Source organism: Pristiophorus japonicus, chromosome 7, assembly GCF_044704955.1.
Source record: "Pristiophorus japonicus isolate sPriJap1 chromosome 7, sPriJap1.hap1, whole genome shotgun sequence".
Taxonomy (NCBI): domain Eukaryota; kingdom Metazoa; phylum Chordata; class Chondrichthyes; family Pristiophoridae; genus Pristiophorus; species Pristiophorus japonicus.
The window spans coordinates 104,945,141-104,960,540 of record NC_091983.1 but is presented as its reverse complement, the minus strand read 5'-3'; the positions used below and the strand labels follow the sequence as shown (position 1 = coordinate 104,960,540).

Genomic DNA, 15,400 nt, shown 5'->3' with positions numbered 1-15,400 from the left:
GCAGACTTGCTCTTGGCGATGGATGCATTTGAAAATGAAAAGTCACCCGTTACGGCCCGCCAGATCAGGACTTGGAACAGCCAGGATCCTTTACTCTCCCTTGTAAAAAAAAAACTGCCCTCCAGGGGAGCTGGCCCAGTGTCCCAGCGGAGATGCATGAAGAGATCAAGCCGTTCCAGCGGTGTAAAGACGAAATGTCCATACAGGCGGACTGTCTTTTGTGGGGTAATCGCGTAGTTTTGTCCAAGAAAGGCAGGGAAACGTTCATACGCGACCTACACTGCACTCACCCAGACTTGGTAATGATGAAAGCTACAGCCAGATCCCATGTGTGGTGGCCTGACATTGACTCAGATTTGGAGTCATGCGTGCGCCAATGCAGCACTTGCTCTCAACTGAGCAATGCACCTAGGGAGGCACCACGAAGTTTGTGGTCATGGCCCTCCAAACCGTGGTCGAGGATCCGCGTTGACTTCGCTGGCCTGTTTCTAGGCAAAATGTTCTCTGTTGTTGTGGATGCTTATTCAAAGTGGATTGTGTGTGTTATAATGTCTGTAAGCACATCCACTGCCACCATCGACAACCTATGAGCCACGTTTGCCATGTACGGCCTGCCTGATGTCCTTGTCAGTGACAATGGGCAGTGCTTCACCAGCGCTGAATTCAAGGAATTCATGACCCGCAATGGGATCAAGCACATCATATCTGTCCGGTTCAAGCCCGCATCCAACGGCCAGGCAGAACGGACTGTCCAAACCATCAAGCAAAGCTTGAAATGCGTGTGGAAAGGCTCCCTGCAGACCTGCCTGTCCCAAGTCCTGCTCATTGACCACACCAGACCCCACTCGCTCACCGGGGTTCCCCCAACCGAGCTGCTCATGAAAAGGGCGCTCAAAACAAGGTTCGCTCTCGTCCACCCTGATCTCCATGATTAAGTCAAGGGCAGGCGGCATCAACAAACAACAAAGCATGTACCATGATCGCGCAAATTTGTCACGTGATATTGAAGTCAATGACCCTGTATTTGTACTCAAATGTGGATATGGTCCCAAATGGCTTGCTGGCACTGTCATAGCCAAAGAAGGGAGCAGGGTGTTTCGGTCAAACTCGCAAATGAACTAACTTGCAGAAAGCATTTGGACCAAACAAAACTGCGATTCACAGACAGCCACGAGCAACCTGAAGAAGACACCACCAACTTCGACCCTCCGACACACACACAAGTGGCAACCAACATTACGATTGACCACGAAGCTGAACCCAAGGAGGATTAATTAGCAATCTTGTTGTGCGAGGCCTCTTGGGGAAGAGTGACCATAATATCGTAGAATTCTTTATTAAGATGGAGAGTGACACTGTTAATTCAGAGACTAGGGTCCTGAACTTAAGGAAAGGTAACTTCGATGGTATGAGATGTGAATTGGTTAGAATAGACTGGCGAATGATACTTAAAGGGTTGACGGTGGATAGACAAGGGCAAACATTTAAAGATCACATGGATGAGCTTCAACAATTGTACATCCCTGTCTGGAGTAAAAATAAAACTGGTAAGGTGGCTCAACCGTGGTTAACAAGGGAAATTAAGGGTAGTGTTAAATCCAAGGAAGAGGCATATAAATTGGCTAGAAAAAGCAGCAAACCTGAGGACTGGGAGAGAGATTTAGAATTCAGCAGAGGAGGACAAAGGGTTTAATTAGGAGGAGGAAAATAGAGTATGAGAGGAAGCTTGCAGGGAACATAAAAACTGACTGCAAAAGCTTCTATAAATATGTGAAGAGAAAAAGATTAGTGAAGACAAACGGAGGTCCCTTGCAGTCAGAATCAGGCAAATTTATAATGGGGAACAAAGAAATGGCAGACCAATTGAACAAATAGTTTGGTTCTGTCTTCACGAAGGAAGATACAAATAACCTTCCAGAAATACTAGGGGACCGAGGGTCTAGCGAGAAGGAGGAACTGAAGGAAATCCTTATTAGTCAGGAAATTGTGTTAGGGAAATTGATGGGATTGAAGGCCAATAAATCCCCAGGGCCTGATAGTCTGCATCCCAGAGTACTTAAGGAAGTTGCCCTAAAAATAGTGGGTGCATTGGTGATCATTTTCCAACAGCCTATCGACTCTGTATCAGTTCCTATGTACTGGAGGGCAGCTAATGTAACACCACTTTTTAAAAAGGGAGGGAGAGAGAAAACAGGGAATTATAGTCTGGTTAGCTTGACATCAATAGTGGGGAAAATGTTGCAATCAATTATTAAAGATGAAATAGTAGCGCATTTGGAAAGCAGTGACAGGATCGGTCCAAGTCAGCATGGATTTATGAACGGGAAATCATGCTTGACAAATCTTCTAGAATTTTTTGAAGATGTACCTAGTAGAGTGGACAAGGGAGAACCAGTGGATGTGGTGTATTTGGACTTTCAAAAGGCTTTTGACAAGGTCCCACACGAGATTGGTGTGCAAAATTAAAGCACATGGTTTTGGTGGGTAATGTATTGACGTGGATAGAGAATTGGTTGGGAGACAGAAAGCAGAGAGTCGGGATAAATGGGTCCTTTTCAGAATGGCAGGCAGTGACTAGTGGGGTGCCGCAGGGCTCAGTGCTGGGACCCCAGCTATTTACAATATACATCAATGATTTAGATGAAGGAATTGAGAGTAATATCTCCAACTTTGCAGATGACACTAAGCTGGGTGGCGGCATGATATCCGTTAACTGCTATCTGCGCAGTTAATTCGTCCACCTTATTCCGAATACTCCTCTCATTGAGGCACAGAGCCTTCAGGCTTGTCTTTTTTATGCACTTTGCCCCTTTCGAATTTTGCTGTAATTTGGCCCTTTTTACTTTTTGCTTTAGGTTTCTCTGCCCTCCACTTTTACTTTTCTTTCTATTTTTTGCTTCTGTCTGCATTCTACTTCCCTCGGTCTCCCTGCATAGGTTCCCATCCGCCTACCATATTATTTTAACCCCTCCCCAACAAGACTAGCAAACACTCCCCCTCGGACATTGGTTCCAGTCCTGCCCAGGTGCAGACTGTCCAGTTTGTACTGGTCCCACCTCCCCCAGAACCGGTTCCAATGTCCCAGGAATTTGAATCCCTCCCTTCTGCACCACTCCTCAAGCCATGTATTCATCTAAGCTATCCTGTGATTCCTATCTGACTAGCATGTGGCACTGGTAGCAATCCTGAGATCACTACTTCTGCGGTCCTACTTTTTAAATTTAGTTCCTATCTTCCTAAATTCGTCTTGTAGGACCTCATCCCGTTTTTTACCTATATCGTTGGTACCTATATGCACCACGACAACTGGCTGTTCACCCTCCCTCTACAAAATGTCCTGCACCCGCTCAGAGACATCCTTGACCCTTGCACCAGGGAGGCACTATACCATCCTGGTGTCTCGGTTGCGGCTTCAGAAACGCCTATCTATTCCCCTTACAATAGAATCCCCTACCACTATTGCTCTCCCACTCTTTTTCTTGCCCTCCTGTGCACAGAGCCACCCACTGTGCCATGAACTTGGCTGCTGCAGCTGTCCCCTGATGAGTCATCCCCCTCAACAGTACCCAAAGTGGTGTAGCTGTTTTGCAGGGGGATGACTGCAGGGGACCCCTGCACTACCTTCCTTCCACTGCTCTTCCTGTTGGTCACCCATCCCCTATCTGGCTGTGTACTCTTTACCTGCAGTGTGGCCAACTCACTAAATGTGATGTGACTTGGACAGGTTAGGTGAGTGGACAAATGCATGGCAGATGCAGTATAATGTGGATAAATGTGAGTTTATCCACTTTGGTGGCAAAAACATGAAGGCAGAATATTTTCTGAATGGCGGCAGATTAGGAAAAGGGGAGGTGCAACGAGACCTGGTACATCAGTTATTGAAGGTTGGCAGGCGGTGAAGAAGGCAAATGGCATGTTGGCCTTCATAGCGAGGGGATTTGAGTATAGGAGAAGGGAGGTCTTGCTGCAGCTGTACAGGGCCTTGGTGAGGCCTCACCTGGAATATTGTGTTCAGTTTTGGTCTCCTAATCTGAGGAAGGACATTCTTGCCATTGAGGGAGTGCAGCGAAGGTTCACCAGACTGATTCCCGGGATGGCAGGACTGACCTATGAGGAGAGACTGGATCGACTGGGCCTGTATACACTGGAGTTTAGAAGAATGAGAGGGGATCTCGTAGAAACATATAAGATTCTGACGGGACTGGACAGGTTAGATGCAGAAAGAATGTTCCCGATGTTAGGGGAGTCCAGAACCAGGGGTCACAGTCTAAGGATAAGGGGTAGGCCATTTAGGGCTGAGATGAGGAGAAACTTCTTCACTTAGAGTTGTTAACCTGTGGAATTCTCTACCGCAGAGAGTTGTTGATGCCAGTTCATTGGATATATTCAAGAGGGAGTTAGATATGGCCCTTATGGCTAAAGGGATCAAGGGGTATGGAGAGAAAGCAGGAAAGGGGTACTGACTTGAATGATCAGCCATGATCTTATTGAATGGTGGTGCAGGCTCGAATGGCCTACTCCTGCACCTATTTTCTATGTTTCTTTGTTTCCATCATCCCCAGCAGCTGAGCAAAGCCAATTGCGCAGCAGCCCAGTGAATTACCGACCAACTCACCTGCACTTGCATTTGTGCCGAGACGATCGACTAGGGAGCGAAAGGTCCCAGATCGTCTCACCCTGTAAATAAGTGTACTATTGACTTTGGGAGGGAGTGATGTTATGTATGCAAACCTATGTAACCAGCATTCTTCTGCCACCAGAAGGCATATCTGTTGGAGTCGCAAAGGATCCCAGCATGCCTTGGGAGCACTGCATATAAGCAGGTCTCCCATGCTGTACCAACACTCTGGAGTTAGAATAAAGAGACTAAGGTTGCACTTAAGTCTACAATACTCAATCACATTACTTTATTCTGGACGTAACAGTAAGTTTCCAATCTCAACTGTGTAGTCTTATGGAGTAGCAAAGATAGTGAAACATTCCAGTTTGCTATGTATGGCATTGACCAAAATCTGGGACCAGGCCACCTGCCTTCCCATGCCAAGTTTGTGTGGCGAGGGGCAGGAAGTAAAATAAAAATAAAATACAGTGTTTTATCATTTCCCTCAAACATCTCAATTGATACATTTCAAATACAATTAATTACTTTGACATGCAATCAGTATTTTATGTCAACAAAAAATATTTATCTAAATAATATCGATACAGCAAGAACCTATCCAGTACACACGGTTTAAAGTTTTGTGTTTACTGAGGCATTTTTATGTATTGTTCAGTGTTCACTTTAATTAATTGCATAGAGATACTTGCTGAGTTTACATATGGAGAGATTGGTGATAAGATGGTTGGATTTTTCCTACTGGGTGGGGATGATGCATTCCCTAGATACACTGGGGCAAACTTCACCGGCTGAATGCAGTTCATAGGTTGTAAACAATGTAATACTGTAGGTGCCAATATGTGCAATTGCTAGTGTCCCTTGTTGATTTTGTTTAAAAGGAAAAATAAAACCTGTAGACTTTTGACTTGTCCTAAATCCGGCTAGTTATTAATACAAAAACATTGACTTCAGTCATCTAGGTCTTGCCCTCTGGAATGCCCTCCTTAAACCTCTCTGCCGTTCCACCTCTCTCTCCTTCATTAAAATCCACTTCTTTCACCTACCCTTCTTAATATCGCCTTCTTTGGCTCAGCACTGACTTTTGTCTGATTGTGTTTCCATGAAGCGCCTTGGGCCATTTTTCTATGTTAAGGTGCTATGTAAGTGCAAGTTATTTTTTGAGGGCTTAATACCATTCCAGCTTCTAAAATATATTAACATGCATTTGTTAAATATTATGAAGTAGATCATGAGATCTGCACAGAACAAAAGATTTTTAATTTGTGAATAAAGTTCAACTAATTCTATTGAACTCTTGGCCTAGAAACATGTGTTAACTCATTCAATTTAAATGGGTTAACACTGGCATTAAAATAATGCTGACTGATGAATTTAGGCTTTAATCATAGAATCATAGAAAGTTACAGCACGGAAGGAGGCCATTTCGGCCCATCGTGTCCGTGCCGGCCAACAAAGAGCTATCCAGTCTAATCCCACTTTCCAGCTCTTGGTCCGTACCCCTGTAGGTTACGGTACTTCAAGTGCACATCCAAGTATCTTTTTAAATGTGGTGAGGATTTCTGCCTCTATCACCCTTTAAGGCAGTGAGTTCCAGACTCCCACAACCCTCTAAGTGAAGAAATTTCCCCTCAAATTACCTCTAAACCTTGTACCAATTACTTTAAATCTATGTCCCCTGGTTTTTGCCCCCTCTAAGGGAAATAGGTCTTTGCTATCCACTTTATCTAGGCCCCTCATAATTTTATACACCTAAATAAGGTCTCCCCTTAGCCTCCTCTGTTCCAAGAAAAACAAACCCAGCCTATCCAATCTTTCCTCATAGATAAAATTCTCCAGTCCAGGCAACATCCTTGTAAATCTCCTCTGTACTCTCTCTAGTGCAATCACATCTTTCCTGTAATGTGGTGACCAGAACTGCACGCAGTACTCTAGCTGTGGCCTAACTAGTATTTGATACAGTTCGAGCATAACCCCCCTGCTCTTGTATTCCATGCCTCGGCTAATAAAGGCAAGCATTCCATATGCCTTCTTAACCACCTTCTCTACCTGGCCTGCTACCTTCAGGGATCTGTGGACCTGCACTCCAAGGTTCCTTTGTTCCTCCAAACTTCTCAGTGTCCTACTATTTAATGTCTATTCCCTTTCCTTGTTAGCCCTTCCCAAATGCATTGCATCACACTTCTCTGGATTGAATTCCCTTTGCCACTGTTCTGCCCACCTAACCAATTTATTGATATCTTCCTGCAGTCTACAGCTTTCTTTTTCATTATCAACCACGCAGCTGATTTTAATATGATCTGCAAACTTCTTAATCATACCCCCTACATTCAAGTCTAGATCATTGATGTACTCCACAAAAAGCAAGGGACCTAGTACTGAGCCCAGCGGAACCCCACTGGAAACAGCCTTCCAGTCACAAAAACACTCATCAACCATTACCCTCTGCCTTCTGCCTCTGAGCCAATTTTGGATCCAACTTACCACTTTGCCCTGGATCCCATGGGCTTTTACTTTCATGACCACTCTGCCATGTGGAACCTTATCAAAAGCTTTGCTAAAATCCATATACACTACATTAAACGCACTACCCACATCTACACTCCTTGTTACCTTCTCAAAATTCAATCAAGTTTGTTAGACATTACCTTCCCTTAACAAATCTGTGCTGACTATCCTTGACTAATCCGTGTCTTTCTAAATGAAGATTCCCTCAGAATTCGTTTCAGTAATTTTCCCACCACTGAGGTTATGCTGACTGGCCTATAATTACTCAGTCTATCCCTTTCTTTCTTCCTTAAACAAAAGTATCACATTAGCAGTCCTCCAGTCCTCCGGCACCACACCTGAAGCCAGAGAGGATTGGAAAATGGTGGTCAGGGCCTCTGCTATATCCTCTTTTGCTTCACTTAACTGCCTGGGATACATTTCATCCAGGCCTGAGGATTTATCCACTTTTAAAGCTGATAAACCCCTTAATACTACTTCTCTCTCTGTTTATTTCATCTAATCTTTTAGTTTGATGTAGAAATTTTATGGCAGCCCTTAAATGATGCATTTTGTATTCATTATCAGCAACAAGCGCTATATTAAATTAGATATAACGGTTAAATGCAGAGTGAAGGGGATTTTATGTTGAGGTACACTGTCATTGGTAAGTGGTACTCCCATAGCTGATGGCACACCAAAATATGAACAGGCAAGCTGTGTGGCTCTAATAGTGGGCCCAAATTTGGCCCACCCATTTTTTCGGCGCATTCATGTGAGATGCGCTGACTTCCTAGGATAAAAACGGTGCCAAAAAATTGCCCCCAGATTCTGGCCATTCTGTGGCCTCTCCCATGGCTTGGTGCGGCGTGGCAATTCAATTAGGTGGCGGAGCTAGGGCCTTGCTCAAGAGTGCCGGCAGCTCAACGCATGCGCAGTAGCTCCTCTGCAGTGTGGGACCCGATATCCCGCCTCTATCCCAGGCTGAATGCCTTCACGAGAGAAGTCGGCAGTCCCTCGGAGGGAGAAGTCAGCAGTCCCTCAGAGGGAGAGAAGTCGGAGTCGGCCCGCTGACTTCTCAGGCCAAGTTCGGAAGGTAGGACTTAAATTTTATTTTTTATTTATTATTGATGGTTTTTATGCTTCTTGAATGTTGTTAAGGTGTTTAGTGCCTTGCAAGGTCCTCTGTGCTTCCCTCCTCCCCCCGCCCCCCCCCCCCGGCCAATCTCTGGCTACCTACGCTGATTTCTTAACTCTCCACAAGGATTTTCTGTGTGGCCACATATGCTGGCCTAAATTGGTTTGGAGCAACTATTAGCTGTCCAAACTGGCTTAAATGGCCAAAACGGGCGTAGGTGGCTGGTACCGCCCCCTTTTTGGAAAAAAAACCCAAAAAATCCTAACTAACTCACTTACACTAGCGCAAATTAAATGTGCAGAATGGGGATTTTTAAGATACTCCAGAAAAATCAAGTTGCTCCAAAAAATACAGAGCAACTCCTGGGTAAATTTGGGCCCAGTGAGTGGGACCTAGCTTTTCATTGGTCTTGAGAGTAGAGGTCAGAGGCAGGACGATGCAGGTCTCTTATTTGCTCTACAGTAGGGAAACTAAACACATGAGCGTTAAAAAGGAGAAGGCTGAATTTGGAGATCACATGTATCGCTTGAGTGCCATTTTTTTTTCCAGAGTGCAAACACCATTCTCTCAGTGATTTAAAGATCCTTCCATGGAAGCTGGTTTTAAATTAGCCTAACTCATTTTACCAGCCTTGCAGCTGACCCAGACGATGCTTCCCGTCAGTCAGGATTGGAAAGTACACTGTGGATCCTATAAGGCAGAATTTTCTTTTTGCTGTTACTCCATTAGTACTGGAGGTGGAAAGTTAGGTGCCGACTCATTCCATCAGATCCCTGTCCATTTTTATGGCTATCTTCTGGTATCACTTTGTACAACAGCAGAAGCACTTACAAATGCAGGTGGGTGTATCTAAACGAGGTGGTAATGATGGTACATTGAACTAGGCCAATTTCTCTCAAAATGCCATGTTTCGTTACTGCCTCTGTGATGTTGGACACAATTCACACCAGCATACAAAAGTGTACTGAGTTTCTAGAGACAACAAAATGTGGGGGGAAAATTAAATGTCCACAGCTGGGCCATCATTGGAGAGAGGGATTACAAGTTAATTTGCAGACTTGATGAAAATTGCTTACTGATTGTTGGGCAACTGTATGTTTACAGTTACAGATAGTACTTAGCCCTTTAAACATGTGGAGGCATCAAAATCCTAACCTTTCCTATCATATCCAAATGGCGAGCTCCCAAATAGAGGTGGCGATACTGATGGGAGACCAAGCAAAATATGTAAGTTTAAGGTGACCCTGGAAAATTTGCTGCATCAGCGTTGGGTCACTTGGTTGGGCGGAAGTCTCCCCTCACAAACCGTCCACAGGTGATCATACCAGAGAGGAAAAACTAGGCCAATTTCTCTCAAAATGTCTTCGATTATGAATAAATTATGATCTGTGTAAACGACTTCTGCAATTTTTTTTAGGAGAGTTAAAGACATAATGGATGCAAAATTCCTCACATTTAAAAGTGAGAAAATCATGTCAATAGGACCCCATTGCAATTTTCAAGTCACAATGAACTGGGCATGCTCCGCCCATTGGTACTTGGCAATAAGCAGTATGGCCTACTCCTGCTCCTAAGTCTTGTGTTCTAAAAATGATAGATAAAGGGAGAATGCAGCATGGAATAGATGGTCTTGACATTGAATAACTTAATCTATAGCTTAGAAATCACCTAGGAACAGAAGTAGGCCATTCAGCCCCTCGGGCCTGCTCCACGATTCAATTAGATCATGGCTGATCAGTACCTCAACTCTCTTTTCCTGGCTTTGCTCCATATCCTTGGATACCCTTACCTAACAAAAAATGATATACCTCAGTATTTAAAGCAATATTATACCTGTAGCACAAACTCTTGATGCATTTGTATCAAATTCCTGTAACAAATTCCTTTACAGGTATAAACTATTTTAACTAAGTGGGTTAAAACTTAATAAAATAACAGGTAATGGGAATTTGATACTAATGCATTAAGAATTTGTAGGACAATGTAGCACAGTGTAATTTCTGAGCTCGCATGAGGAAGCTATCACTGATTTGCGATGGGAGAGTTTAACCGCTTCTGGATTTGTGGAGATTGGAAGGGAGCACAGAACTGGTGTACTTTATTAATTCTATGTCAGTTATTTACATCAATATGTCCATACATACTGATTATGGATAGGCACATGTAATGATTATACAGCATCTAAGTAGAGAAGTGTAATTCTGTACTGATATATCATTTACTACATCAGAGCAAGGAGAATCGATAGACAAAGTGAGAAGCTAGGAACTGTGGATGAGCAGAAAGATTTTGGGGTTTGAATACAGACATCACTAAAAACTAATGGGCAGGTACAAAATGTAATTTAAAAGGCTGATGGAATGTTGACCTTGTCTCGAGGGCTGGAGTACACATGGGTAGAGGTAATGTTACAGTCCTGGCTCTTTTCTGCACTGCCTCCAACACCTAGAAAGTCTCTCTTGTTTCTTAGCAACCAGAACTGGACAGGGTGTATAGAAGATTAAGGGGTGATCACATTGAAATGTTTAAGATGATTAAAGGAGTTGATTAAGGTAAATAGAGAGAAACTATTTCCTCTGGTGGGAAAGTCCAGAACAAGGGGGTTGAAGCTGAAGATTAGAGCTTGGCCATTCGGGGTGATGTCAGAAAGCACTTCCTCACACACAGGTTAGTGGAAATGTGGAACACTCTACCTTAAAGTTGCTGAGGCTAGGTCAATTGAAAATTTCACACTGAGATTGATAGATTTTTGTTAGGCAAGGGTATGAAGGGTTATGGAACCAATGCAGGTAGACGGAGTTAAGATACAGATCAACCGTGATCCAATTGAATGACGGAACAGGTTCAAGGGGCTCAATGGCCTACTCCTGTTCCTACAACAATTAGCCATATTTAAAGAGTACTACGCACCCGAGTACCAACTGTCAGCATCACCACTTGAAGAAAGCACCAGCAAAGGTGCACACATTACTGGCAATGTAATGCTGTTGGTGACTAAGCATTGATGAGGAAGGGGCAGTTTCTTTAAATGAGGGCCCAGCTTTTACAGGGTGGCCATGTAACCTGCTGACTTCCCCCTGCTGAGTTGTATTGAGATATGTGCTTGAGGGCTTCTTTTCAAAAGGAGATCTTTACAGCAGCAGCGCTATGTTGCAGTCGCTTACTACTTTGCACATGACGATGGGCCGTGGTCAGGGTAGCTTGGGAAGTCACAAGACCCGGATATAATGTGTCCCTCATGAGTGATGTTATTGAGCAACTGTTTGCATTGCAGTCTGTCACTGAATACATGGCAACACCAGCATCTGCATAGAGACCGTAGTTCCGCAGGCACAGTAGGAACAGCTCTCCATTTATTGCACCTACTGTTGCTACTATCCAAACGTGTTGGCGATACAAACTTCAAGAAAAATCAGTCACTTTTTCACCATGCAGTTAAACGGGCCACCTCGAGTACTGTGTACAGTTTTGGTCTCCTTATTTAAGGAAGGATATACTTGCATTGGAGGCTGTTCAGAGAAGATTCACCTAGATTGATTCTGGAGATGAGGGGGTTGATTTATGAAGATAGGTTGGGCCGATACTCAGTGGAGTTCAGGAGGTGATCTTATTGAAATATAAGATAATGAGGGGGCTCGACAAGGTGGATGCAGAGAGGATATTTCCACTCATAGGGGAAACTAAAACTAGGGGACATAGTCTCAGAATAAAGGGCTGCCCATTTAAAACTGAGATGAGGAAGAATTTCTTCTCTCGGAGGATTGTAAATCTATGGAATTCTCTGCCCCAAAGAGCTGTGGAGGCTGGGTCATTGAATATATTTAATGCGGAGATAGACAGATTTTTGAGTGATAAGGGAATAAAGGGTTATGGGGAGCAGGCAGGGAAGCGGAGCTGAGTCCATGATCAGATCAGCCATGATATTAAATGGCGGAGCAGCCAGGTGGCCTACTCCTGCTCCTATTTCTTATATTCTTATGTGATTACATTGACTAAACCAGAATCAGAAAGTTGATATGAATTTTTTTAGTCTATTAAATGCTTTAAGCATTAATTAAAAGCACATTTTTAAATACTTGCCTTCAAGCTCACATTAAGGACACCTACTATAAAGGTGGTAAGATAGTGATGAAACTCTGCAGAGGATCAGCATAGCACAGTAGGAAACTTTGGAAGGAGGCAATGAACTGCTTCTGTTCACACTGCAGCATGTATGATGCTTCAGTCTGATTCACTTTGGAAATGTTTGAGGAGGAACAGCAGCAAAGGAAGGTCACTGGCATCTGAGGCCACAAGAGGACTTGCAGCATGTCTGTTGTGGGTGTCAGAACTACCTTGGCCTTAGCCAGAAATACAGTACGAATACAAGTTGCCCTTGGCAACATAAACAGACAAGTGGTCAGCTTCCATATGAAACTAACAACACCTAGCCTTATCTGTCCGCTACTTCTCTTGACTCTTCCACTGCCTCTATGCTGCTTGTCCGACATCCAATTTTAGATCAACCACAGTTTTCTCCAGTTAAACATTAGAAAAACTGAAGAAATTGTCTTCAGCCCTTACCACAAACTCTGTTCCCTTACCATCAATTCCATCTCCCTCCCTGGTGAATGTGTTGGGCTGAAACAGACCTTTTGCAACTTTGGTGTCTTATTGTTTCCTGAGCTGATTTTCTGACCCATATGATCTCCATGACAAAGACCACCTATAATGTAGCCTGTCTCCGTCTCTACTGCAACCCTGCTGCTGAAACTTTAAAAACATGTGAATTACAATATATTCGCACAATCGGCACTGAAATAACTGGATGGATCTTTAGAGCACAATTATAAATTCCTGACAGGGCTTGCTACCATGATAAAGACAGCATGTAGTTTAAAGTACATAGGTATTTGCTGCAATGTTTTCACAGATCATCCAACGTCATGGGGTCAGCTTCCACATGTATGCTGATTGATGCCAACCTTTACCTCTCTACCATCCCTCTCGACTCCTGTACTGCCTCTGCATTGTCTGATTGCTTGTCTGACATTCTGTCTTGGATAAGCTGCAATTTCGTTCAATTGAACATTGGCAAGACCAAAGCCATCATATTCAGTCCCAGCCACAAACTCTGCACCCTTGCCACCGATTCCAGCCCCCTCCTCAGCCACTGCTCAATTTGAACTGGACTGTTGCCATCTTGCCATCCAATTCAGTCCTGAACTGAACTTCTGACCCCATATCTTCTCCATCATCATAACCACCTACTTGCACTTCCATAACATTGTCCAGCTCGGCCCATTGCTACTGAGACTCTCATTTATACCTTAGTCATCTCCAGACTCAACTATTCCAATGCTCTCTTGGCTGAGCTCTCATCCTCCAGAACTCATTAAAACGTTATTGCCCCTATCCTATCCTGCACCAAGTTCTGCTCACCCATCACTCTTGTCCTCGATGACCTACACTTGCTCTTGGCCCTACAAGGCCTCCAATTTAAGATTTTCAGCCTCGTTTTAAATCTCTCTACAACTCCTCTACTTGAACTCTCTGTTCCGCAACTCTGTCCTTTTGGCCTCCTTTTTCCCCACCATGGGTGACCGTGCCTTAAGCCATCTAGGCCCTGTGCTCTAAAATTGTCTCAATGTAACTTTTTGCCTCTCCACCTCCCTGTCTTCCTTTTTAAGGCATCCTAAAAACCAACCTATTTGATCAAATTATGGAAAGGGAAGAGGAAGAGGGAAATAGGGTGAGGTGGCCTCTTGCCTGTTATTAGAGTGGAAGGGAGGGAGGATACAGTGGTTGAGTGGTTAGTTCAGAGGGAAGAGGATGGGGCTAGTGATGGGAGTAAGGGGGTAGTGGGAAGGTGAAAGGTGATAATAGAGACAAGTTGAGGGAAACAGAAGGGATGGGAAGGGAGCTACATAAGGATCACCTTTTAACCATAACTCCCACCAAAATGTAATCGTAAGCTGTTGGCTTTCTTGTCACAACATGCCATACCACCCATTCGCTGTTATGGCATATATGTGAATGGGAAAAGGTACGTAATAAAACACCACTCAAAATGAAGGAAGAGTCAGGGAAAGAAGCAGAAGATGGAGCAGTAAAGAGTCAAGAACAGAGAAGCAGTAAAGACCAAGGGGCCGAAATTGGTCGACATACCGCCCAAAAATGCGATTTTGGTCAAAAAACACCTACATACTGCTCGGTGGAATATTCATCATTGACATACTGCTGAGCGGTATGCACACCATCCACCGTGCAGGACTGTACGCATACCGCCCAAAAAGTCCGATTTTAATCACGTACCGCCGACATACCACCAGAGCTGCATACCATCCTGGAAAAGGTGGTTTTACGCGATGGTAAACGGGCAGAATACACAGATCCACCATTTTGGAAATCGGGAACTGTCAGCTAAAGCAGCACCTTTGTATCTCTGAGGTGAACAGTGATTTTACAGTACGATTTTGATTGGAAAAGGTATATTTACTATTACTGAGTAACTTATTAAGATAGAAAAGCATTTTAGTTATATTTTTTTCATCGAAAAATATTGTGCAGATTTAAAAAGAATGTGGCCTGTATTATCTCAACCTGTCCAATGGAGAAACCAGATGTGAGGAAGTTTATTGAGCGGAATTAGAAGGGTAATGGAAGAGGTTGCAGAATGATGATGATGATGAGGAGGAGAAGGCCTTATCCGAAAAGGATCTTCAGGGAAAAGTTTGACACTGTACAAGAGTGTCTAAATTCAATTCAAATGTTTATTAGGATTAGGAAAAGGGGAGGTGCAACGAGACCTGGGTGTCATGGTACATCAATCATTGAAAGTTGGCATACAGGTACAGCAGGCGGTGAAGAAGGCAAATGGTATGTTGACCTTCATAGCGAGGGGATTTGAATATAGGAGCAGGGAGGTCTTACTGCAGTTGTACAGGGCCTTGGTGAGGCCTCACCTGGAATATTGTGTTCAGTTTTGGTCTCCTAATCTGAAGAAGGACGTTCTTGCTATTGAAGGAGTGCAGCGAAGGTTCACCAGGCTGCTTCCTGGGATGGCAGGACTGACATATGAGGAGAGACTGGATCGACTGGGCCTGTATTCACTGGAGTTTAAAAGGATGAGAGGGGATCTCATAGAAACGTATAAAATTCTGACGGGACTGGACAGG

At 43.9% G+C, this 15,400-nt stretch overlaps 1 protein-coding gene across 1 annotated transcript in view; it reads left to right on the top strand.

The window, feature by feature from the left end:
- Window positions 1–15,400, top strand: part of LOC139267224 (chloride intracellular channel protein 5-like) — a 237,950-nt gene that overhangs the window by 26,632 nt on the left and 195,918 nt on the right. The gene's annotated exons all lie outside the window — the stretch shown is intronic.